The sequence below is a fragment of the Bombina bombina genome, chromosome 2, assembly GCF_027579735.1.
Source record: "Bombina bombina isolate aBomBom1 chromosome 2, aBomBom1.pri, whole genome shotgun sequence".
NCBI lineage: Eukaryota > Metazoa > Chordata > Amphibia > Anura > Bombinatoridae > Bombina > Bombina bombina.
This window is the reverse complement of record NC_069500.1, coordinates 157,066,928-157,094,219: the sequence shown is the minus strand read 5'-3', so window position 1 is coordinate 157,094,219 and position 27,292 is coordinate 157,066,928.

The window sequence follows — 27,292 nt, the reverse complement described above, 5'->3', positions numbered from 1 at the left end:
GCTCACTGTGATGTTATCAAAAACTAATGCAAAAATGCTTCTCAACAAACCTGAAATGCAACAGTGAGCATTTTAAGTTAAAGTCATTGTAAACTTAAATGATTTTCTCAACAATATTTGTAAAAAAAGTAAATGATAGGCACTTTCATTCATCAAAATCATTGTAGATGCTAAATTATATTAAAAAATTGCCCTTTCATTTTATTATACATTTCATCGTTACTCCTCCCGCAACGCATAGGTGTAGATTTATCACATGTCGGGCGGACATGATCCGCTGTAGCGGATCATGTCCGCCCGACATGGATAGATGCTGACAGCATACGCTATCGGCATTCATTTTTGCACAAGCATTTCTTGTGAAATGCTTGTGCAATGCCGCCCCCTGCACATTCGCGGCCAATCGGCCGCTAGCAGGGGGTGTCAATCATTGATCATGATTGCTGTCCACCACCTCAAAGGTTGCAGATGAGTTAAGGAGCAGTGGTCTTATGACCCCTGCTACTTATCTTAAGTTTCAGGTGGACCTGAAACTTCAGGGGGTAGATTGCAGTATTCGCTGCTTGATAAATCTACCCAATTGTTTATTTCTGGGCAAAATGACAAATCATGCTGTAGCCCAGTGGTTCCCAACCTGTGGTATGGTGTACGCGAAAATATTGTTGCTAATGGCAGAAGATGCGGGGGAGGGTCGGGGGGCACTCTCAATGGGTCATTAACTAATAACCATTGTGGAACTGTAGAAGGAAGGAGTGACAAGTGAAGTTCTGGTCTGGCATATAGGCAGATGGGAGCCCCTGCACCTGAACTATGTGGACCGGGTGTGGATGACTCCGGTCCACATATTAATGATCACCCTGTTTCACCAGACAGCTTAGGCTCCTGCTCCATCCACCCCCGTGCTGTGCACAAAATTATGACTACGAGTGCGCAGTTAGAAGTGGCACTGCAGCAGCATAGCTGCGTGGACACGTGTGGTAGAGCCGAGGAGGTTGCGACTCACACAGTAGAGGCGGATCTGCATCCCCAAATAAGTTATAGTCAGTGCTGGTAAGTGAAGTACTGCTGCTAGTGCTTGCTTGATTCAGATTGCTTCACTTCCAACTAAAAACGTCCATAGTGGCTCGGTGGTTAATATCGATCTGATCTCACAAATTTAAATATTTTTTGATCATTACACTTTTACTCCCCCCCAGGGCCGTGTTTAGGGGCAACAAAGTAGCTGCCAGGGGCGCCAGCCACACAGCAGGGCTCCTCCTGAGAATGAATCTGAGCTTTAATCCTGTTGATACACGTACAGTCGTATGCCATTCAGGTATAGCTTACCTTAAACTATTTATTATCAGGGTATTGTCAGGTATTAATAAACTATTTATTATCTGGGTTTATCCTAATAATAAATAGTTTATTAATACCTAACAATACCCTGATAATAGATAGTTTATTTATACCTGACAATACCCTGATAATCAATAGTTTAAATTAAAAAAAAAAACTTTTTTGAGGGATGGGTGGGGGTAATGAAGAGAGGGGTACTCATAAATGAAAAGTCTAATCAAGGGGTACGGGAGAGAAAAAAGGTTGGGAACCGCTGCTGTAGCAAATCAAATTGTGCCCCCTTTGGCATCAAAACCAGGGGCGTAATTATTAACTTTTTGGACACCAAAGGGGGCACAATACAATTGGCTACAGCATGATTCGTCATTTTACACAGAAATAGACTATGCTTAGCGTGCGGAAGAACGGTTGAAAGTATAACAAAATGAAAGGGTGATTATTTATATATTTTAGCGTCTACAATCATTTTGATCAATGAAAGTGCCCATTGTTAAAGTTTACAAATACTTTATGCTTTATAGTTCTGTAAAATTTAACTAGAGAGCATTTCAAAGTGTGTTTCCATTTTTCGTGCCTTTATAAAAATGTTTGTTATCATGCATGACATTCCCTGTCTACCAGTTTAGAATGATTTGGGCATACAAATATTTTGGGGTTCTTTCTTTTCTTTTTTGTTTACGTTTAAAAGAAATTCACATTCTTCCTTCAGGAGAAACCTTTATGCATGTATATATGGCTGTGGCATTTCTAATGAAATAATTAAAGGGACAGTCAAGTCAAAGTAAACTCATGATTCAGATAGGGCACGCAATTTTAAACAACTTTCCAATTTACTTTTACCATCAAATTTGCTTTGTTCTCTTGGTATTCTTTGTTCAATGCTAAACCTAGGTAGGCTCATAAACTGATTCTTAAGCCGTTGAAGCCACCTCTTATCTCAGTGCATTTTGACCTTTTTCATAGTTAGACCGTGCTAGTTCATGTGTGTCATATAGATAGTATTGTGCTCAGTCATGAAGAGTTTTTATGAGTCAATACTGAATGCAAGTCTGTCAAAAGAACTGAAATAAGGGGGCAGAGGCTTATATACAAGGTAATCACAGAGGTAAAAAATATATTAATATAACAGTGTGAGTTATGCAAAACCTGGGCCTCGATCCGATATGCAGCGTCGCCCGCAAAAGCCGACGCCGCCGAATTTTGTGTGGGTTTGGTATACTATATACGGCGTAACCTAGAAGTTACGCTCGTATATTTCTGCCTTCGGCCGTAGTTTTTTGGCCCATAGGCAGATATACCAAACCCGCGCAGTTTGGTATCCAATATACAGCATAAGGACTTACGTGGCGAAAATGGAGAAATCTTACTCCATTTTCACCTCGCCACAAAATGCAGCCGTAGTAAGCCTTACGATGTCTATTGGAGACCTGTAACTCCCTAAACTACCTGCCAAATAAAACCTAACACCTAACGCACGCGCAATGTCTATCTACCTGTCAACCGCGATCCCCCGCCGCAATCCCTAATAAAGTATTTAACACCTAAACCGCCGCTCCCGGACCCCGCTGCCACCTACATTAAAAGTATAACCCCCTAATGTGATCCCCCTACACCGTCGCCAGCTACATTACCTACCCCCTAATGTGAGCCCCTTCCCCTGCCGCCATCTACATTACCTACCCCCTAATGTGAGCCCCTTACACCGCCGCCATCTATATTACCTACCCCCTAATGTGAGCTCCTACCCCGCCGCCAGCTATATTAAAATTATTAACCCCTAATTTAATCCCCCTACACCGCCGCCAGCTATATTAATTACATTAACCCCTAATTTAATCCCCCTATACCGCCACCAGCTATATTAATTACATTAACCCCTAATTTAATCCCCCTACCCCGCCGCCAGCTATATTAATTACATTAATCCCTAATTTAATCCCCCTATATTGCCGCCAGCTATATTAATTACATTAACCCCTAATTTAATCCCCCTACCCCGCCGCCAGCTATATTAATTACATTAACCCCTAATTTAATCCCCCATATACCGCCGCCAGCTATATTAAATTAATTAACCCCTAATCTAATCCCCCTATACCGCCGCCAGCTATATTAAATACATTAACCCCTAATCTAATCCCCCTAAAGTAATTACCTCTATTACCAGCCCTTAAAAGGGCCTTTTGCATGACATTGCCCCAAAGTAACAGCTCTATTGCCAGCCCTTAAAAGGGCTTTTTGCGGGGCATTTCCCCAAGGAAATCAGCTCTTTTACCAGCCCTTAAAAGGGCTTTTTGCGGGGTATTGTCACAAAGAAATCAGCTCTTTTGCATCTAAACTAAATCCCCCTACACCGCCGCCACCTATAATAAACGTATTAACCCCTAATCTAATCCCCCTACACCCCCGCCACCTATATTAAATAGATTAACCCCTAATCTAATCCCCCTACACCGCCGCCAGCTATATTAACTATATTAAACCTAATTATATTAGGGTTAATATAGTTAATATAGTTATTATATTATATATATTAACTATATTAACCCTAATTATATTAGGGTTAATATAGTTAATATCGTTATTATATTATATATATATTAAGTATAATAACCCTATCTAACTCTAACATCCCTAACTAAATTCTTATTAAAATAAATCTAATTAATATTAATATTATTAATTAAAATATTCCTATTTAAATCTAAATACTTACCTATAAAATAAACCCTAAGATAGCTACAATTTAATTAATAATTACATTGTAGCTATTTTAGGGTTTATATTTATTAGGTAACTTGGTATTTATTTTAAATAGGTACAATATCCATCTGGCATGACGACTTCCCGACGAATGAGGTTCTTTTAAATGACGTCTTCCAAGATGGCGTCCGACGAATTCCGATTGGCTGATAGGATTCTATCAGCCAATCGGAATTAAGGTAGAAAAATCGGATTGGCTGATTTAATCAGCCAATCAGATTCAAGTTCAATCCGATTGGCTGAACCAATCAGCCAATCGGATTGAACTTGAATCTGATTGGCTGATTCAATCAGCCAATCAGATTTTTCTACCTTAATTCCGATTGGCTGATAGAATCCTATCAGCCAATCGGAATTTTGACGGACGCCATCTTGGATGACGTCATTTAAAGAAATCTCATTCGTCGGGAAGTCATCATGCCGGATGGATGTTCCGTGTCGGAGGAGCGAAGAAAGAAGATTGAAGATGCCGCTTGGAAGAAAACTTCGCCACGATGGAGGACCTCTTCTCTGCTGCTTGATTGAAGACATCGCCAGATGGAAGACTTCTTCTTTGCCGCTTGGATGAAGATATTGCCGAATGGAAGACTTCTTCTCTGCCGCTTGATTGAAGACATCGCCCGAATCGGATGAAGAGTTCTGGAGGGATAGTGTTAGGTTTATTTAAGGGGGGTTTGGGTTAGAGTAGGGGTATGTGGGTGGTGGGTTGTAATGTTGGGGGGTGGTTGTATTGTGTTTTTTTTTACAGGCAAAAGAGCTGATTTCTTTGGCGCATGCCCCGCAAAAGGCCCTTTTAAGGGCTGGTAAGGTAATAGAGCTGTTAACTTTTTTAATTTAGAATAGGGTAGGGAATTTTATTTTATTTTGGGGGGCTTTATTATTTTATTAGGGGGCTTAGAATAGGTGTAATTAGCTTAAAAATCTTGTAATATTTTTTTATTTTTTTGTAATTTAGTGGGGGTTTTTTTTGTAATTTAGTTTAGTTTATTTTATTGTATTTTAGTTTAGATATTTGTAGTGTATTTAATTTATTGATAGTGTAGGTGTATTTGTAACTTAAATTAGGATTTATTTTACAGGTAAATTGGCAATTATTTTAACTAGGTAGCTATTAAATAGTTATTAACTATTTAATAGCTATTGTACCTAGTTAAAATAAATACCAGGTTACCTGTAAAATAAATATAAACCCTAAAATAGCTACAATGTAATTATTAATTACATTGTAGCTATTTTAGGGTTTATTTTATAGGTAAGTATTTAGATTTAAATGTGAATATTTTAATTAATAATATTAATATTAATTAGATTTATTTTAATAAAAATTTAGTTAGGGATGTTAGAGTTAGATAGGGTTATTATACTTAATATATATATAATATAATAACGATATAAACTATATTAACCCTAATATAATTAGGGTTAATATAGTTAATATATATAATATAATAACGATATTAACTAAATTAACCCTAATATAATTAGGGTTAATATAGTTAATATAGCTGGCGGCGGTGTAGGAGGATTAGATTAGGGGTTAATCTATTTAATAAAGGTGGCGGCGGTGTAGGGGGATTAGATTAGGGGTTAATGTATTTAATATAGCTGGTGGCGGTATAAGGGGATTAGATTAGGGGTTAATGTATTTAATATAGCTGGCGGCGGTATAGGGGGATTAGATTAGGGCAGTGCTTTCCAAACTGTGTGTCGGGACACGCTAGTGTGTCGGCAGCAGTGTGTAGGTGTGTCCCTGCTTCAGCACAATTTTTTTAAAATTTTAATTTAAATTATTTTTTTTGGTTTCTGACTTTCCTCCTGCCTGCTACGCATATCACATGGTTGACACATGATTGATACCTAGGGGGTCACAGATCATCTTAACCTATTGGCGTAGCTCAGTCGGAACTGAAACTATTCCCATTGGTGACTTTGGCGGCACATTGGCTCCTGACTGCACGTGTAGTCTCCTTAATTGGCTTGTGACTGCATGTGTAGTCTCCTTAATTGGCTTGTGACTGCATGTGTAGTCTCCTTAATTGGCTCGTGACTGCATGTGTAGTCAGTGAGTGGGACAGCAGTGTGTTTGCAGTGCGGGCAGTAGTCAATCGCACTCACCGAGCTCTGAGGGCTGCAGCTTAAACGCTGAGCTGAAGTCAGTGGGGGGGGGGGGGGGGGTTGCAACTAGCTCACAGTAGTGCATTGCTGTTCCTGCTCTTGATATATGGATAGGAAGGGGAAGCTTAAAAATGCGAGTGTCTAATATTCCACCAAATATTCAGAAACTGTGTTCATCCCATCAACCTCATACATCCCATTAAAATAGTAAGTAGCTATTGGTGTTATTAAACTTTTTTTAATTCTTGCACATACATACTGTTACTTGTAAATACATTTAGTTATTATATAATTTATGTATGTGTCCGTATCTCTTAAAACAGTTTAGTTTAACCTCCTGTTTGCCAGTACAACTGAATTACTGTGTCGCGAAATGATGTAGGTCTAAAAAGTGTGTCAACCACATGAAAAGTTTGGAAAGCTCTGGATTAGGGGTTAATAATTTTAATATAGCTGGCGGCGGTGTAAGGGGCTCACATTAGGGGGTAGTTAATGTAGGTGGCGGCGGGGTAGGAGCTCACATTAGGGGGTAGTTAATGTAGGTTGGTGGCGGGGGTAGGAGCTCACATTAGGGGGTAATATAGATAATGTAGGTGGCGGTGGGGTCCAGGAGCGGCGGTTTAGGGGTTAATAACTTTATTAGGTGGCGGTGGGGTCCGGGAGCGGCGGTTTAGGGGTTAATACATTTTTTATTGTTAGGATAGTGAGGGGGGATAGCGGATAGAGGGGTATACGTGTCGGGCTATGTTTGGGAGGCGTGTTAGACAGTATGGGTGATTTTATAACTTAGTCAGGTTTTGTACGCGCCGGCAGTTTCTAAAGTGCCGTAAGTCAGTGGCGACTACAGAAATTTGTACTTACGCAGATTTCTGGACATCGCTGGTTTATCCGACTTACGGCACTTTAGCCTCTGACGGCGCCGTATATGGGATAGCTCGAGTTGCGAGCTGAAACTACGGGCGGCGGGGGTTCCCTCTCTTGCGCTGCAAACTACGATCTATATCGGATCGCGCCCCTGGTATTGGTAATAAAGGGAATATATCTCTATTAACTCTACTAATTATGGTGGTATTTTTTTCGTTTCTTACCAAACCATTGCTGCTTTTTTCAGAATTCATTCACAATAAAACTTTTTCAGAATTTTACCAGTAAAGTCAGCTTCTTTCAGGATCTCAATATAGGTTGTTTTTTGTAACAGCACTTTGTAAAATCTGAATCTGCAATCAAAGCAGAAAGTATTAAACTCATTGTAAGTTAAGTGACATTGTTGCCAGTTTGTTTAGTTATTCAAAGCTATATTAGGGCCTCCTCTACTGCCTTGAAATTCCAGCTTATTCTCATAATCAAGGTCAAACGGAATATCACCAAGGATGCCATTGTTTTGTGCTGTGCCGGGTTGTGAAAGCAACAACATGCTGACATTATATGGATGAACTTTTTTTAAGCTTTCATTGTAAAGCACCAGTAGATTGCTGGAACCAAGATTTCATTACACCAGAGTTGCAGTTACAGATTGTGTCCTCTGATGAAACAGATTATATGCTCTTTATACTAGACTTGGTTATGCATCACAGATCTATATCAGTAAGACTAATGGAAAAAATAAAAGGGACAATTCGTTAAAGGGACATTATACACTAGATTTTTCTTTGCATAAATGTTTTGTAGATGATCCATTTATGTAGACTATACGTTTTTTGTTTGTTTTTTTTTACAAAAATGTATAGTTTTGCTTATTTTTAAATAAGATTGCACTAATTTCAGACTCCTAACCAAGCTCCAAAGTTTTAGGAGAATACTGATGTATATCTACTCCAGCTTGCTCCTGTTTGTGTGGAGTCTTTTCATATGCAGAGGAAGGGGGAGGGGAGGAGTGCCTGCTGTTTTTGCTATACAACCACTTTCATTGGGTGTTCCAGCTAACCTTTTCAACCGAGCTAAACTTCTAAGTTTTTAAATGGTTTTATACTGGATTTTTATATCAGTATCTGTGCATATTATTCTTTATAGTAGTGTCTATTACATGCAGCTATATGAAAATTGGTGCATACTGTCCCTTTAAGAGCTATTTGTCATAACACATGAAAACACAAATAAATTATATGCAATGTCCCTAAATAAAATTTGATTACAATATATGTTCATTTCATTGTCATCACTGAGACTTGAGCGCAATCTTTAAAATAATGAATATGATCAGAATTCAAGAAAATACAAGAGACTACACAGAGAGTATTATTTAGTACTTAATTTGATTAACGGCTTCGTTATTTAAATAGATTGTGCAACTCTCACAATACAAACTTATTTTATAATTAATAATGTTATGATGTTTATGAAAGTTTAATTAATCTATTTTACATTTAAATTGCAGATGGGACTTTTATTCAAAGGTGCACATATTTATAAATACATTATGTAAGAGTGCTGCCATATGACATTTATTACATTATTGTTTAGTTTAAACTTAATAAAAACAAATATTTGGAAAACACTGTTAAAGGGACAGCCCACTTAAAAAATGTTATTGTATAAAATATATATAATCCCTTTATTACCCATTCCACAGTTTTACACTGTTATATTAATATACTTTTTACCTTTATAATTAACTTGTATCAATTCCTCTGCAGAATGCCCCTTATTTCCCTTTTTACAAACTTGCATTTTAGCCAATTAGTGCATAACTCCACGGGAGTGAGCACAATGTTATCTATATGACATACATGGACTAGCACTGTCTAGCTGTGAAAAGCTTATAATAACCAGAAATAAAGAAGCGACCTACAGGGTCTTAGAAACAGGCAGAGATTTTGAGGATATATAGTATATTAATATAACAATGTTGGTTTTGCAAAGCTGGGGAATGGGTAGTAAATTCAGTATCTATCTTTATATACAATAACACCTTAGTAATATTTTATGGCGGTCGCCATGTTTACTTCCTGTTTAAATTTGTTCTTGCTGTTTTATTCCCTGTTTGCTTTTGTGCATCAGTATCATTTCACAATAATTGGTAGAGAGCTTCAGACATACCCTGGGAACTCCCATTATTTACGGAATTGGCTCACTTTTTGAGTCACTTTCGGAATGGGTAGATAGTATTTTACAGCCCCTGGTAAAAAATCTGAGTAGTTATCTCAGAGATTCAGGGCACTTGTTATCTATTTTGAACAATATTACGTGGAAAAGTGGGTACAAATGGGTTGTCATCGATGCAGCTTCGTTATATTTAAGTATACCCCATTCTTTGGGCATAGTTGCTAAAAAGGTTTTCTTGGACAGGGATACCAATTTCTCTGTAGAGTTTAAATTGTTTCTTTGTGAGGTGGCTGAGTTCCTACTGAAACATAATTTTTTTTTATGTTTGATGGTGTCTATTATTTACAAACATGTGGCTCTGCAATGGGGGCAAAATTTGCCCCATCATTTGCTAATTTGTATGTTGGATGGTGGGAGCTCAACTACCTATATGGAGACATGAATCTGTTCTGCAGCAATATCATACAATATAATAGATTTATTGATGACTTGATCTTTATTGTAGAAGAACCTTTTGAATTTGAGCAATTTTTGGAATTTGTAAATAACAATGAATTAGGGTTGAGATTCACAGGGGTATTACTAGATGACAAGGTAAACTTTTTGGACTTGGAGTTGACGGGTTCAGTTGTGCTGGGTTCTATTGTGACTGATACCTTTAGATAGCTTCGGGCAATACAATTTTGCATGCTGCTTCATGTCACCCTGCACATCTAATCAAGTCAATTCCGAGAAGCCAACTCTTAAGGCTAAGAAGAAATACAAACTCAGAATCTCGGTTTGAGATACAGGCTGACAAACTCATTGAAAGACTTAAATGTAGAGGTTATGAAGAATCAAATATGTTACAAGATCTAGAGGAGATCAAGAAAATGGATTTCAAAGCCAAAAAGAAAAAGGGTAAGGATTGGAATTTGGTTGGGGGTAAACAAGCCGTTGTTTTCTCTACTGAATATTCAATTCAGTTTAAACAGGTTTGTGATATCTTAAAGAGAAATTTAAATGTTTTAAAGAGTGATGATATTTTGGCTCCTCTGATTGACAACATTGTTTGTCTCAAAAAAGCCACCAACCCTGGCAACGAGGTTATCACCAAGCTTGGTGTCCCGAAGGAATAGCAGTACTGGTGTTGATTGGCTAAATAAAAAGGGTACTTTTAAATGTGGTACCACTAATTGTGGCACTTGTGGTTTTGTATTGAAAGGTGAATCCTTCAAAAGTACATCCACGGTTAAAGAGTTAAAAATTGAAAACTATGGCAATTGTGGCACAGAGTACTTGGTGTATCTTTTGGAATGCTTAATTTGCCATGAACAGTAAGTGGGTCAAACTACTCATAGCTTGAGGTCAAGAATTGGAGAACGCAAAAGAGATATTAAGAATTACAACAAAGATTCAAGTGTGGCTAGGCATTTTAACTGTTATCTCTTTTTAAATGAACCTAGAATAGGGGTTAAAATAATTGATTTGGCAAAATTGCCACCTAGAGGTGGGAATAGGAATAAAATCCTGATGAAAAAGGAATTATATTGGATATTCATGTTAAATACAAAGATGCCCCAGGGTATGAATAAACAGTGGGACAAAAGCTACTTCTTAGACTAATACTATTTACTTATATTTTAAAATAATGAAAATTATAAATGGATTTGGTCTGTGTCTGGTGTTCATATTGAATCGTTATATGTGTTGTTTGGAAGGGGAACGTTTAATATATACTTAGGCTGTATGTTTATGCATACATCTATATACATTAGTAATGAATACAGGGCTTTATTGGCTCATTAATATTATATGTTCTCTTAAACATGATATATGTTCTCTTTTGTACTTTACTAGTTCTTTATGCTTATGGATTATAGAGATACTATGAAATTCCACACATTAAATATTTTACAAACTCATATAATTTGCAAAACTTAGATTTATTTGATATTTTCAAAGAAAAGTAGTTTTTTGAAGCATAAGTAATATATAAGAATGGATGATTGGTGTTCAGTTCCAACTACAAAAATGATTATAGAGATGTTAAAAATAATTCTCTTTTCATTTTCATTTTTATATATATTTTTTTTTCTGCAATTTGAACAATACTAATGTTTAATCTTATTTCCCTTTTATGTTATATTTTTCAATAAGATCTCTAATTCATATTGTGATTGAGATATTTGCCTCTTTTACTGATTTTAATTTGCTACATTGTTATGTTTTTGTAAAGCAACACTGTTTCCTATCTTGATGGTCTTAATGACTTTAATAGTGTTCAGCTAATCAGCTTGTGAACCTTTAGATGATTGGATGAAAGGCCAATAAGAGGGCAAACTAATGAGTGCTCACATTATCCTATGAATAAGTGCTGACAGGCACGAAACGCGTAACAATGTCTTGTTTTCTGTCCCCCAACTCTTGGAATGTGTTATTTTAACTATAATCATAAAATTTTGGATTTTAACATCTCCATTGAGTGCTGCTTATCGTGGTTTGTTGGATCTTTTGTTACGGTGTGCTCAGCTGCTGGCATGCACCACGTCATAGTATCCAGTACCGCCCAAAACATTTGCAATACAGGCAGTCTGTCTGTGGAATGAGAGTGGTGGCGTCAGAATTCGAGCAGCGCAAGGAATTGTTTGGATACCCTGGGAACTCCCCTGTTCAGCCAAGGGAACTCCCCTGTTCCTCCCACTTTCCGAAGCTATGTTTTTTTTTACAATAGCGAAAATACAGTGCAATATAATTTGTAAAATATATACAGATATATACAACGTATGATCCTAATTTGTTAAAGTAATACAGAAACTTAAAGTTAATGTAAAGTCACCTCTAGTGCTCAACGCAATATTGTGAAGCAATTCAAATAAGGGGGACTTCAATTCATCAATTTTCTTGTGTCGCCACATACAGTAATGCAGAAAACACCCTTTAGACAAGTGTAGCAAAATTTGTCTATCTAGAATCTTGGGAGAGATCTCACAGTGCTGGAGGGTTCCAACCTTTTCTTTTAGCATTCAGTGAGTTCAGCCCCTGTGAAGTCTGCACTGCAATTTCTCTCCAAGCAGGATAATCTTTTCTCCCTCATACTTTTTCTTAAACTTGTAATTATATTAAGAGAAACCTTATCCAACTATAGCCAAATATAGCCAAATTAAGGATTATGTTTCCCAAATGCCATTATGTACTAAAGAAGCTTGAAGAGACAGACTGTGTTGAAGATATCCTCCATATTTATGAGACAGACTTGTTTACCTCAACTAAAACTGAATGGCATATTTCAACATTTTAAAGCTCTACATTTCTAACAATAGAATTATACAAGAATTGAACAAGGATTGGGCAAGGGGCAAGACACAAGGCAAGTACTTTTGTAATATTATGTTTTATGTACCTCATAGTGTCCTTATGCAACTGCTACTGTAATACTGTGTCTTACAGTATGTGATTAATTGGTTCCCACTTTTGTAAAAATGCTCAATATATTCAAATTCCTTTTTGCTGCCTCTTGTCTCTATAACAAAATACATTATTCAATTAATCATTTTCCCTCTCTACCTACACTATTCATTAGTGCATCCCTCTTAAATTCACCTTACTTTTGTACTCATGAACTTTACCTATTCCTAAACACTCTCTCTCCCCCCTGCAACTCGTCTCAAAAACAGTCCCATTACTGCAAATCTGTATCTCATATCTAACTGCTGGTGACATCTCCCCTAATCGTGGTCCCCAACAACTGCCTAGCAGTGCACATCCATGTGTACTGTCCCATAGACTCAGAAAACAAAACTCTGCAAACCTTACTGACATTCCTCTTGCATCAAAAGCCACTACCCCTTTTACTTGTGCACACTGGAACTCTTGCTCTGTTTGCAACAAGCTCACTTCTATACATGACCTCTTTATCTCTCGCTCCCTCAACCATCCGGCCCTAACAGAAACCTTGCTCTCTCCCCTAGACACAGCATCCACTGCTGCTCTGTCACATGGGGGTCTCCACTTCAGCCACATTCCTAGGTCTGGTAATAGACAAGGAGGTGGTGTAGGTATTTTACTTTCCTCTCATTGCACCTTTCAACAAATTAAACCCATCTCTTCCCTCACATTTTCCTCACTCAAAGCCCACATGATTCACTTATTCTCTCCTCTCTCTATACGTATTGCAGTCATATACCGACCCCCTGGCTCCTCAACTCAACTTCTGCAACTCACTTCTTCTTTCGGTTTGTCACAATGGACTGATTCTCCCACTCACACAGATGGTCACTACCTTGACCTGATCTTTAGCTATCGATGCACTCTCTCAAACTACACAAACTCCCCCTTTCCTCTTTCTAAATACCATCTCATTGCTTGCAACATATCATCCCTCCCTACAACTCTCCCTCCTTCTACTCCTCACACCTAACTTCACAGAAGCATTATGTCATTAGATCAGCAACAGCTTGCTAATTCCCTTGAACCTCTCCTCTCATCCTTCTCCTCCTTTTCCTACCCTGACCAATCTATCTGCCACTATAATTCCACCCTTACAATAATCCTTGACAATCTGGCCCCTCTTACCATAGCTCGGAAATCACACACTCATCCTCAGCCTTGGCATACTCCTCTGACACAGTACCTATGCAGATGTTCCCGTACTGCTGAGGACTGGAGAAAATCTCGGAGTTCAGCTGATTTTCTTCATTACAAATTCATCTTGAACTCTTACTATTCTGCCCTTAATCTCCATAAGCAACACTACTTCTCTACTCTTATCTCTAAACTTTCTTCAAACCCAAAACGTCTGTTCTCCACTTTCAATACTCTTCTCCACCCTCCCCCACCTCCTAATACAACTTCTCTGTCAGCTCAAGACTTTGCCAGCCACTTAATTTACAAAATCCACTCCATCAGAAACGAAATCAGCTCTCAACATAATGCCATTCTCTCACCCCCTCAAATGCTGTCAATCAACCATTACCCACATAACCTTAAACTTAGCTCACTCTCCCCTGTTACTGAGGAAGAAGTTTCAGCACTTATACTGCTCTCTCACCTCACTACCTGTCCACTTGACCCTATCCCCTCACAGCTACTCCCCTCCCACTCTGCTACCATTACCCCTACACTCACACACATTTTCAACCTCTCCCTCAGCACCGGTATATTTCCTTCATCTCTGAAACATGCACTAGTCACACCTATCTATAAAAAACCTTCCCTTGATACTACCTCCCCATCCAACTACCGCCTTATTTCCCTCCTCCCTCTTGCCTCAAAGCTTCTTGAAAAACTAGTATATGCACGCCTATCCCATTTCCTTACATCAAACTCCCTCCTTGACCCACTGCAATCTGGATTTCATCCCCATCACTCCACAGAGACAGCAATTGTTAACGTTACCAACAACCTACTTACAGCAAAATCAAAAGGCCACTTTTCTCTGCTTATCCTCCTTGATCTGTCCGCAGCCTTTGACACTGTTGACCACCCTCTTTTGCTCAAAACCCTCCAATCCTTTGGCATCTGTGACACAGCCCTCTCGTGACTCTCTTCCTACCTGTGAAACCGTACCTTTAGTGTAGCCTTCTCTGGGGCCTCCTCTGCCCGGTCACAACTTTCTGTAGGAGTACCGTAAGGCTCTGTCCTTGGTCCCCTTCTCTTCTCAATCTACACGTCATCACTAGGTTCCCTAATAAAGTCCCACGGTTTCCAATATCATTTGTATGCCGACGACACCCAAATCTACTTTTCTGCACCAGACCTATCTCCTTCCATGCTAACCCGTCACTAACTGTCTTTCTCACATCTCTTCCTGGATGTCCTCTCACTACCTCAAGCTAAATCTCTCCAAAACTGAGCTCTTTATTCCCCCCCCCCCCTTCTTCCAAAATCTCCACCCCCAATCTCTCTATAACTGTCGAAAACTCCATCATTACCCCTACCCCGCATGTCCGATGTCTCGGGGTCACATTTGACTCAGATCTTTCTTTCACTCCTCACATTCAGTCCTTGGCTAAAGCCTGCCGCTTCCACCTTAAAAACATCTCTAAAATAGGACACTTCCTTACACAAGACACAACTAAGATTTTAATCCACTCTCTCATTCTTTCCCCCCTCGATTACTGCAATTCTGTCCTCTCTGGTCTCCCCACCTGCCACCTAGCTCCTTTACAATCCATAATGAATGCCTCTGCCAGGCTTATCTTCCTTACAAGTCACTCTTCATCTGCTGCACCTCTCTGCCAATCCCTTCACTGGCTTCCTCTTGCCTCTAGAAACAAACACAAAATTCTCACTCTGACATATAAAGCCCTCAACTGCACTGCTCCCCCTCAATATCTCAGACCTTGTCTCCAGATACTCTCCCTCCCATCCCCTTCGCTCAGCTCATGACCTCCTACTCTCCTCCACTCTTGCTACCTCATCACACTTCTGTTTACAGGACTTCTCCAGACTGGCTCCCATCTTGTGGAACTCTCTGCCTTGCTCCACAAGACTCTCCCCTAGTTTTGAAAGCTTCAAGCACTGCTTAAAGACTCTACTGTTCAGGGATGCGTACAACCTATGCTAACCTTTCTTTATACCAGTTCCTCTCCTCCATCGCTATCCTCTGAACCCCATTAGCATGTAAGCTTAAGAGTCCAGCTGTTTGTAGATCACCTTCTTAAGAGCTGACTACAACAGTGCAACTCTTGGCAGGGTCCTCTACCCATTTGATCCATATAATTGTTTTGTTGTACTCCGCATTTGTTTATAGCGCTGCAGAATCTGTTGGTGCTCTACAAATAACTGATAATAATAATAATAATAGTTTCTTCCCGGTCTCTTTAAAACTATTTAAGGCTGGGGTGGAGGAAAGCTGAGAAGCATTAATAATAAAAAGCTATTATAGCTTGTAGTATATTATTGTATCATTTGTCAAAATAATTTGGATCATTCATAAATGTTTGGAACTGCTATTTCATAATTTGCAAAAAACATTTTTCTGTGGAATATGCTTATGCATTTCATAATTTCCTATATAACAAAAATGGACACGCTGAATATATCAACAGAATCCTCTGCTGGCTATGTCTTCTGTTATCAAAGTTTCATAGTGTTGGTCAGCTAACCTAGAGAACTTTTTGCAGACATCACAAGCTTTGCTTTACTTTTTCTATATATCTATAAATATTCTTATTGTATTATTTGTAATAACTGTAGCTTTAGCAGACTTGACGAAACATAATGAGAATTGCATAGTAGCAGCTAATGTTTATAGAAGAGCACACTGAGTGCAGCACTGGGTTGCAGATATACCAAAGCTAAGGTTGAAGGCCATTGAATTTCCTAGGGCAAAATTGTTTTAAATAATATATATATATGGCTTATAAATATTTGGTGTCACCTTGACATTTCTTTATTTTCCATGAAAACATACATGAAATTAGTTGGAATAGGAAATATAGTCATTGACTAGGTTAGAAATTTAAGTGAAATGATAATTGTGCCCTTCAAACTTTGTTTCGTCAAAGATTTATCCATGCATAGTAATTACAGCCTTGAAGACCTTTGGCATTCTAGTTTTCAATTTGTTTACTTAATCTGAAGAGATTTTCCCCCATGCTTCCTGATGAACCTCCCACAAGTTTGATTGGCTTGATGGGCACTTCTTATGTACCATCTGGTCATGCTGCTCCCACAACAGCTCAATATAGTTGAGATCTGGTGACTGTGCTGGCCACTCCATTACAGACAGAATAACAGCTCACTGTTTCTTCCCTTAACAGTTCTTGCATAGTTTGGAGCTGTGCTTTGGGTCATTGTCCTGTTGTAGAAGGAAATTGGCTCCAATCAAGCACTGTCCACAGGGTATGGCATGGTGTTGCAAAATGGAGTGATAGCCTTGTTTCGGGTCATTTTGAGCCTGTAATCGAACCCACAATTGCTGATGCTCCAGATACTTAGTCAAATGAAGGCCAGTTGTATTGCTTATTTAATCAGCAAAATAGTTTTCACAACAGTTTAAATGATAAACTTGGATTAGCAAACACAATGTGCGCACTACAAATGTGTTTGTGTGTGCATGGTATATGTGTAGTGTGTAGAGAACGTGTGAAGTTTGTGTGTGTGTCTATAGTCTAAAATGAATATACACTGCTTCAGGTACTCACTGCATACCAGGCTACAGGACCAAGCAGATGAAATTTCAACTCCCACAAACCTCTGTTGCTAAATCCCTACTGAGAATATTTTTTATTACTTCTGCTATTTGCTTGCAATGAGCATGCTTAAAATATAACAAAATAAAGTGAATCTGTAACTCAGCAACTACTGCTTGTTTTTTCCAATGCAAATAAAGCACAGGATAATACATCTATCTTCATGTCAAATTTAATAAAGGTTGACACTTTTGCTAAAATTTTGGTTTCTCATTTCAGCATTGACAGCCACTGAAGGTGCCTACTAAACTACCAAATTTCATAGAAATTCATTATCCAATCCAAAATTACAAGCACCTGAAAAACAGTGTTTTCTCTTTTTTTTCTCATTGTCTTTGATCTCTTTTTGTTTGATTATTGCATCTCTTTATTGTGCTAATTCTGCCCACTTTCACATCTTTATTATGAGCCTCTCTTTTACTCTAGATGTAAACCAGGAAAATATTAGAAAAAAAAATATTACTACCTCCAAAGCTTTTTTTTTATCCATGGCTAGTTAGATGTGGTCACTCCTATAGTTGAGAAATTATTGCTATTTATGTATATTTTCATAATTTATTAAACACCTGTTACCTATCTCTAGAGATAAATAATAAGGTAGACAATGAATGAATTCAAATACTATACTTTGAGGGACCAGGATTATCTGTCACTCAAACTACTAGTCTCTTATGTAATGCGTTACCCTTCTGCACAAACTGAGTTACTGAACATCTGTTGGTCCCTTCACAGTAGGTTTGCTTTAACATAGAATATGCTTGTGATGTCATAGAGTTTTCTGGGTAATTTTAGGATTATTTTCTGGTTTACATAGAGTCTGTAGCCAACAGGATTAAAACTAGGACCTAGACCTACAGTCAGTCATTGTCTTTGGTCCCTACAGTGTTTAATACTATGAAAAGCTAGACTAATGCTTAGTTAACAATGGATTAACTTACATTCTAATGAATAGAGTTACTGCAACATTGACTATACATTACACGCTTCTTATGCTATTGAATGTAAGGGTTAGAGAAGTGAGGCAACAGCTGTTCAGCTGCTAGTGTCAGTCTGAAATGCAAATGCTGCGTACAAATGTGCTTGTCAAGGTTTGTATATGTTTTTATATTTAATTTTAAACACACTTGTTTGGATGTTCTCTGTACATGTCCTATTGTCTATTTCTAACTCCAGTGTTCAGTCAAATATCTTAATTCTGCCTTTTTCCCCCCAGAAGTCGAATTGCTCTATTTTACAGCTTTTTTACTTTTTTTTTTTTTGGCGTTTTTATATCTTTTATATTTTCTTTTTATTTATTTATTTTAATTTGTCCCATATGAAAGGGAAACTAATTTTTGCATTTTACAAATATTTCTCTAAAACCTTTCTGGAAAAAAGAAAAACTGCACTATAAATATAATAGTGATGAAACAAGTCAGTCCCAAGGGAGTCTGGTTCTAAAGATATCAGATGAGAATCAATCAACAACCAAGAACAAAATGGATGAACTATATTGATAAGGCTGCAGGAAACAGGAAGTTTATGGAACAGAAAACAGAATGCACAGCCAGATACAGAGATTCATTTTTGATGATAAGGCAGACTAATTGCATTGTGTTTTGCAATGGGGAAGCAATATTACAAAATGGTAGGAAAGCTGTGGCTGTGCTCAAAAATGTTTAACCTCAAGCCAAGGCAGTAATTATTAGCCACAGTGTTTAGTCACCCTATTATGTCCCAGCCCTTAGCTGATGGTGTCAGACAAAATTTACGTTGAGGACGGAAAAAAAATTTTTTGCATATGGCATCGTTCTTTAACCCTTTGAGTGCTAAGCACTTTCCCACCTGGGTGCTAAGCTGATTTAATTTATTTATTTATTTTTTTATTTGTGAAAAAAAATGTTTTAACTTTATTTTTTCCAGATACCCAAGACTTACACCATTGACGATTACCTTTCCAATGGTGGGTCTTGGGGGTCTGTAGCTGCTTAGATGCCTGAGATACAGGCTTCTAAGCAGCATGCCCCCTTTCCCTATACTTTGTATTGACAAATTGTTAATAAAGTTGCGCGGTGACATCATCACGTCATTGCGCGTGATGTCACCATGCAAATCATGATGCCCCCACGATGCCTGTCACTCTACAGGCACGATCGCCGGGATAGGAGCGGATGGGGGCCCCCAGATCTCCCTCAAGGTGGGAGAGTGCTAGTGACGGCTCTGAGCCGTCATTAGCACCAGAGTGGGAAACTCTGTGACGGCTCAGAGCTGTCTTAGCACTCAAAGTGTTAATATATATATACCTATATCTGTATAACTATTCCTCGATAAATAAGTATAGATATCTATTTTACATAAACATTATCAGATATATGTAGAAATTAATATATTTAGTAATAAAAATTACATTATTTTCTATGTGAAGAACATAGGAAAGTAAAATATGCGTAACACACATCGAGATTTGCGCTTCAAGTCTATAGCGTATCGGGTTAGCACACGTGAAAAATAACTAATTTTACATTGCGTTATTGAAAATATTAAATATTACAATAAATAAATTAATAATTATTCAAAATTATTATAGATACTGTAAAAAAATGCTGAATAATCCATAAAATACACACACACACACACACACACACACAAACACACACACACACACATATATATATATATATATATATATATATATATATATATATATATATATATATAGGTTAATAGGACAAGTGCACTCTCGCGATATAACGCCCATATTACAAGTTGAAAGCAAACGCAATTGCGAAAGCACAATCACATTTTACGCTCGTCAGGTTAACACGTTTGAAACCCTCATGTAAAGGGTAGTGTGTTAAAAAAAGTTGCATAAAACACAAGATTAATTACTTTCAAAATTACAGTTACACTCATATAAATATAAAAAAAGTTATAAGGGTTAAACGGTATATAATATATGACAAGGTGTTTGACTGCAAAGGGCTATAATGTACATATACAGTACATGTCTTAATATGTGTATGTTTATGTATATATATATATATAATCCAAAGTAAAGAGCGCACTCCAAAGGACTTATTGTTATACCCACTTTAATGTGAACGTTTTCGAGTTGTAAAAACTCGTCCTCAGACAGGCAGAATATATATATATATATAGGTATATTCTGCCTGTCTGAGGACGAGTTTTTACAACTCGAAAACGTTCACATTAAAGTGGGTATAACAATAAGTCGTTTGAAGTGCGCTCTTTACTTTGGATTATATGCACACACTTCTGCAGCACCCAAGGCTCTAAATTTTTCTGTCTGGGGTGCAATCTGCAATTAATATATATATGTGTGTGTGTGTGTGTGTATGTGTGTACAGATGCATTTATGTGTTTTACTGTATATTTACTATACATACAGTGGGACAAAAAAGTATTTAGTCAGCCACCAGTTGTGCAAGTTCGCCCACTTAAGAAGATGAGAGAGGCCTGTAATTTTCATCATAGGTATACCTCAACTATGAGAGACAAAATGTGGAAGCAAATCCAGACAATCACATTGGAAAATAAGTATTTGGTCACCTACAACAAGCAAGATTTCTGGCTCTCACAGACCTGTATCTTCTTCTTTAAGAGGCTCCTCTGTCCTCCACTCATTACCTGTATTAATGGCACCTGTTTGAACTTGTTATCAGTATAAAAGACACATGTGCACAACCTCAAACAGTCACACTCCGAACTCCACTATGGTGAAGACCAAAGAGCTGTCGAAGGACACCAGAAACAAAATTGTAGACCTGCACCAGGCTGGGAAGACTGACTCTGCATTAGGCAAGCAGCTTGGTGTGAAGAAATCAATTGTGGGAGCAATAATTAGAAAATGGAAGACATACAAGACCACTGATAATCTCCCTCGATCTTGGGCTCCACGCAAGATCTCACGCCGTGGGGTCAAAATGATCACAAGAACAGTGAGCAAACATCCCAGAACCACACGGGGGGACCTAGTGAATGACCTGCAGAGAGCTGGGACCAACGTAACAAAGGATACCATCAGTAACACACAAGGCCGCGACTAGAAATTTTGGGGGCCCTGACTCAACCATTGATCAGGGCCCCCCCCCTCCTTTGACATGTGCAATTTTTGACGAAGTGACTAAAACGTATATGCACTTTATTCTTAATTGTCTATTTAAACTTGGAAATGTTGTAAAGGTAGTAACAAACAAACACACAGATACACTCATACACTGAAACACACAAACACACTCACACATAAGGATTCACATATAGACACTCTAGCAGAAACGCAAAGAAACACACACAGACACAGACACCCAAACACTCAGCACTTGTTTACATTGACCTGACAAGTAATGAGGTAAACTACAGTTTTGTAAAAAAAAGGGAGATTTAGAAAACAAAATATGGAGTTCTGATGATCTTTTTGTAAAGAAAGATGACAACTAAATTATTACAACAGCATGCAGTGGCTGAAAGGAAGGGCCCTGAACTGCCTAAATAATCATTTAAAGGTTAAATGGTGGATTGGTTACTTCCAGAAAGGTCTTGTTAGTCTCAAAGTCTGTAGAAAGATGTGAATAATTAGTAGTAAGGTCAAAATGTCCTAAAAAGGAACAGACAATGGACACACACACAAACTCAAACTTGCACATACAGCCAAGGAAACACCAACAGAGACAGCCTCAGAAAACACCCAAAGACATACACACACACAGAGACACCCACAGAAAACACCCAAAGACATACACACACAGAGAGACAACCACATAAAAAACACACAAAGACATACATACAGGCACTCTCACTGAGACATCCACAGAAAACACACAAAGACATCCACACACCCACACAGAGACACCCACATAAAACACACACCCTCACAGAGACATCCACAGAAAACACAGACATACACACCTACCCTCACAGAGGCATCCAGAGAAAATACACAAAGACAAACATACACACACCCTCACAGAGACACCCACAGAAAAAGCTCAAAGACATATGCACACACCCTCACAGACATCCACAGAAAATGCACAAAGACATACACACCCACCCTCACAGAGAGACCCACAGATAAAAAATACATACACACTCATAGAGACACAAACCAAAGCACAAAGACATAAACACAGACACCCACAGAAACACTCACAGGAGGAAACATTTATGCACCTTGCATCCCCTAAATCAACAGTGTGTGACATGCATGATAAATACTTTTTTTAGAAATTAAGAGATCACTTTTTAAAGAATCATATTTGTAAATGTGCACACAAAAATAATTCTGTGAATGCAGAATTGTACATTAATGAGCTGGGTAGATGGCTAGATGAAGAAAAGTACCTTTAAAAGGTTGACATATGTTTTTTTTTTGTTTTTTTACCCATTTTCCCCAACCAAGAGCACCACTTCAAATATAGTGTACAAATTTTCCCAGCTGTCAGCTGTACTTATGGATAGTGATGTCCCGAACTGTTCGCCCGCGAATGGTTCACAGCGAACATAGCTCGTTCGCGTTCGCGTTTGTGGGTGAACACATGGTGATGTTCGATCCGCCCCTATGTGTCATCATTGTGGAAACTTTGACCCTTTATGTCACAGCCGCCTGACACATTAGAGCCAATCAACATCAGACACTCCCTCACAGACACTCCCAGCTACTCGGAATCCGCCATTTTAGACTCATAACGACCTTGCTTTTTTAATGAGAGGACGTGTTGTGTTTTTGCTCCTGACATTAATAGGAAAAACATAGCTAGGCTAGTGTATTTACAGTCCAGAAGGACTCCACTCATCTCTGCTGCAAGCACAGCACCCCAAAAAGCCCTTTTTAGGGCTATATTTCGTGCCGTTTTTTTTTTTTTTTTCGTTTTTTTTTTTATTAGCATTTGCCTGGCTTTCAGCTGTGTGTTTAAGGCTCACAGCATATGCTGTGACTACTGCCACCACTGATATTTCCCTAACAACATTAGTTTAAATTTAACTAACCCAAAAATATAATTATTTTTCTAGTGTAATTTTTTTTCATTTTCTGTTAGGCCAGTGTCACACAGCATATACTCTGGTTCATTGCTCTGTGCCAGCCAGCAGCCACCAGTGTTAATATCCGTTTATAACATTATTTTAAATTAAAAAAATATATATATATATATATTTTGCTAGTGTAATCTAATTACATTTACTATCATTCCTGTGTCTGTCAGGCTCACTCAGCATTAATATACCTCTTTTTTTTCAGTCTTTTGGTTAATTGGTCTGTGCCAGGCAGCCACCCAGCACTCATATCTATTTTTCTTTCACCTTAATTTTAATATAAAAAAAAAAAAAAGTTTAAATTTGTTTGCTAGTGTAATCTTATATAATTTTCTATCCGGCCTGTGTGTTTTGCTGACATAGAGAGCCTACTGTGTTTACTTGCTGCCCTCCCTAGACTATGAGCCACGACTCATATGTGTTTAACCTTTTTTTAATTCCCCCCCCAAAAAATAATTTCAATCATTTTTCTAGTGTAATCTAATAGTATTTTCTATCAGGCGTGTGTGTATCTGACATACAGAGCCTACTGTTTTTAATAGCTGCCCTTCCAAGGCTATCAGCCACGACTCATATGTATGTGCTTAACCTTTTTCTTAAAATTTCCAAAAAAAGTCTTTAAATCATTATGCTAGTGTAATCTAATTGTATTTTCTATCAGGCCTGTGTCTAACTGTCTATCTGACTTACACAGCATACTGTTATTATAATTGCTGCCCTACGTAGCAGCCAGCCAGTGCGACCACTCATAGAGTCATATGTGCATTGCACTTCTTAACATAATTTTAATATTAAAATCTAAAATTTTCAAATATTTTGCTAGTGTAATGTAACTTAATTTTCTATCAGTCCTGTGTTTTTGTCACTTACATAGCATACTGTGTTAAATTGCTGCCCTACCTACCATCCACGACTCATATCTGCCAGCCTGTCTGCCAGGCCCAAGTAGCCAATTAGTGGCACCAATCACAATTCTTGTAACAGTAATAAAAAATAAATAAATCATAATTTGGACTGCAAATATTCAGTCTCCTAGTGCCATTGAATTTCATTTACCTCCTGCCTGCCACTGCCAGCCTTTTGTGCCAGGCCGTCTAGCCAACTATTTACACCAATCATAATTGTTGTCACAGTCAGACAGTATAGTTATTAATTTAAATAAAAAAATTTTTTAGTGTTGATCTTAATCCTCAGTTTGCTCATGCCTTTGAATTGCACTTTTCTACAGCCTTCCAAGCCTGTGTGCCAGGCCTACTTAAAAAATATTTACACCAATCATATTTGTTGTGACAGTATTCTAATAATTAAAAATTTAATTTTTTGGTAATAGTTGCTGTGATTTGAATCCTTAGTTTGCTGTGCCATTGAATAGCACTTTCCTCCTGCCTTGCAGCCTGCTGTGAGCCAGGCCCACCTAGCCAATTGTTGTCAGCAATCATATTTCTGTTAACAGTATTGCAAAAATTGTCAATCATCACTGTTTAGACTTTCAGTAATCAGTCTCCTCGTGTCCTTGAATTGCATCTACCTCCTGCCTGCCATCCTTTTGTGCCAGGCCAATTGTTGTCAGCAATCATATTTCTGTTAACAGTATTGCAAAAATTGTCAATCATCACTGTTTAGACTGTCAGTAATCAGTCTCCTAGTGTCCTTGAATTGCATCTACCTCCTGCCTGCCATCCTTTTGTGCCAGGCCGTCTTGCCAACTATTTACACCAATCCTAATTTTTTGTCACAGTATAGTTACTAATTACAATTAAAAAAATCTTTATTGTTGATGATCTTAATCCTCAGTTTGCTTGTGCCCTAGAATAGCACTTTTCTACAGCCTTCCAAGCCTGTGTGCCAGGCCTACTTAAAAAATATTTACACCAATCATATTTGTTGTGACAGTATTCTAATAATTAAAAATTAATATATTTGGTAATAGTTGCTGTGATTTGAATACTCATTTTGCTGGTGCCATTGAATAGCACTTTCCTCCTGCCTTGCAGCCTGCTGTGAGCCAGGCCCACCTAGCCAATTGTTGTCAGCAATCATATTTCTGTTAACAGTATTGCAAAAATTGTCAATCATCACTGTTTAGACTGTCTTGATTGTTGATGATCTTAATCCTCAGTTTGCTCGTGCCTTTGAATTGCACTTTTCTACAGCCTTCCAAGCCTGTGTGCCAGGCCTACTTAAAAAATATTTACACCAATCATATTTGTTGTGACAGAGCATATGTTTGGTTGTTATATTTTGTAAGGGTAATCATGCAGGCCATATAGACCTCCACCGATAGGGTGAGTATGAGTAACAGCTATTAAAATGCGAAGGACATTACTAATTAACACAACATAGTTACCATGGGTCGCAGACCAAGAGCAGATGTCTTATTATTATATTTTGTATGGGTAATCATCCAGGTCGTATAGACCTCACCAAATAGGGGGAGTTACAGAGATTAAAGTGCTAAGAATGGTAGTACTTAAAACACAACCTCGTTAAAATAGGTAGCAGACCACATGTCTTATTATTATAATTTTTCAGGGTAATCTGGAAGGCCATATAGAACTCCCCCCATAGGGGGGGGGGGGACAGGGGTTAAAGTGCTAAGAAAAGTACTAATTAACACAAGCTAGTTGGGTCCAAGAACGCATGTTTGATTATTAGAATTTATTAGGGTAATTATATATCTAACAAATCTATCTATTTCTCTTCTATCGATTCTATCTAACTATCAATCTATGTATATCTATCTATCCTATCAATCACTATCAATCTATCTTCTGTCCGGGATGTTTTGAGACAGCCACTTTGGGAATGTTAGTTGATTTAGACCCATTATGGCTTAAAAGCAGACTCTGCATCAACTATGTAATTTTCCATGGGAGTTTTGCCAGGGATCCCCCTCCAGCATGCAACAGTCCAGGTGTTAGTACCCTTGAAACAACTTTTCCATCACTATTGTGGCCAGAAAGAGTCCTTGTAGGTTTTAAAGTTTGCCTGCCTATTGAATTCAATGGCGGTTCGCACGGTTCGCGCGTTCGCGACATCACTACTTATGGATTTTGAAAATGCTGTACTCTATATGGTCTTGGTGGGACCATAAGCTGTGGTACTCATACCATTAGATCTGGTTAAATGCAGGATTTCTTGCCTCATGGGGCCCCCCTGGCTCATTGGGCCCCTGACAGGAGTCACCCCTGTCACCCCCTGATGGCGGCCCTGGTAAAACACTACGCCGCCAGAGACTCAGATCCTGCAGTGCCAGACGTGTCCCCCTGCTTAAGCCAGTACATGTCCGGGCCCGTCTGAAGTATGCTAGAAAGCATTTGGATGATCCAGAAGCAGATTGGGAGAATGTCATATGGTCAGATGAAACCAAAGTAGAACTGTTTGGTAGAAACACAACTCGTCGTGTTTGGAGGAGAGAGAATGCTGAGTTGCAACCAAAGAACACCATACCTACTGTGAATCATGGGGGTGGCAAAATCATGCTTTGGGGCTGTTTCTCTGCAAAGGGAACAGGACGACTGATCCGTGTACATGAAAGAATGAATGGGGCCATGTATTGTGAGATTTTGAGTGCAAACCTCCTTCCATCAGCAAGGGCATTGAAGGTGAAACGTGGCTGGGTATTTCAGCATGACAATGATCCAAAACACACCGCCCGGGCAACGAAGGAGTGGCTTCGTAAGAAGCATTTCAAGGTCCTGGAGTGGCCTAGCCAGTCTTCAGATCTCAACCCCATAGAAAACCTTTGGAGGGAGTTGAAAGTCTGTGTTGCCCAGCGACAGCCCCAGAACATCACTGCTCTAGAGGAGATCTGCATGCAGGAATGG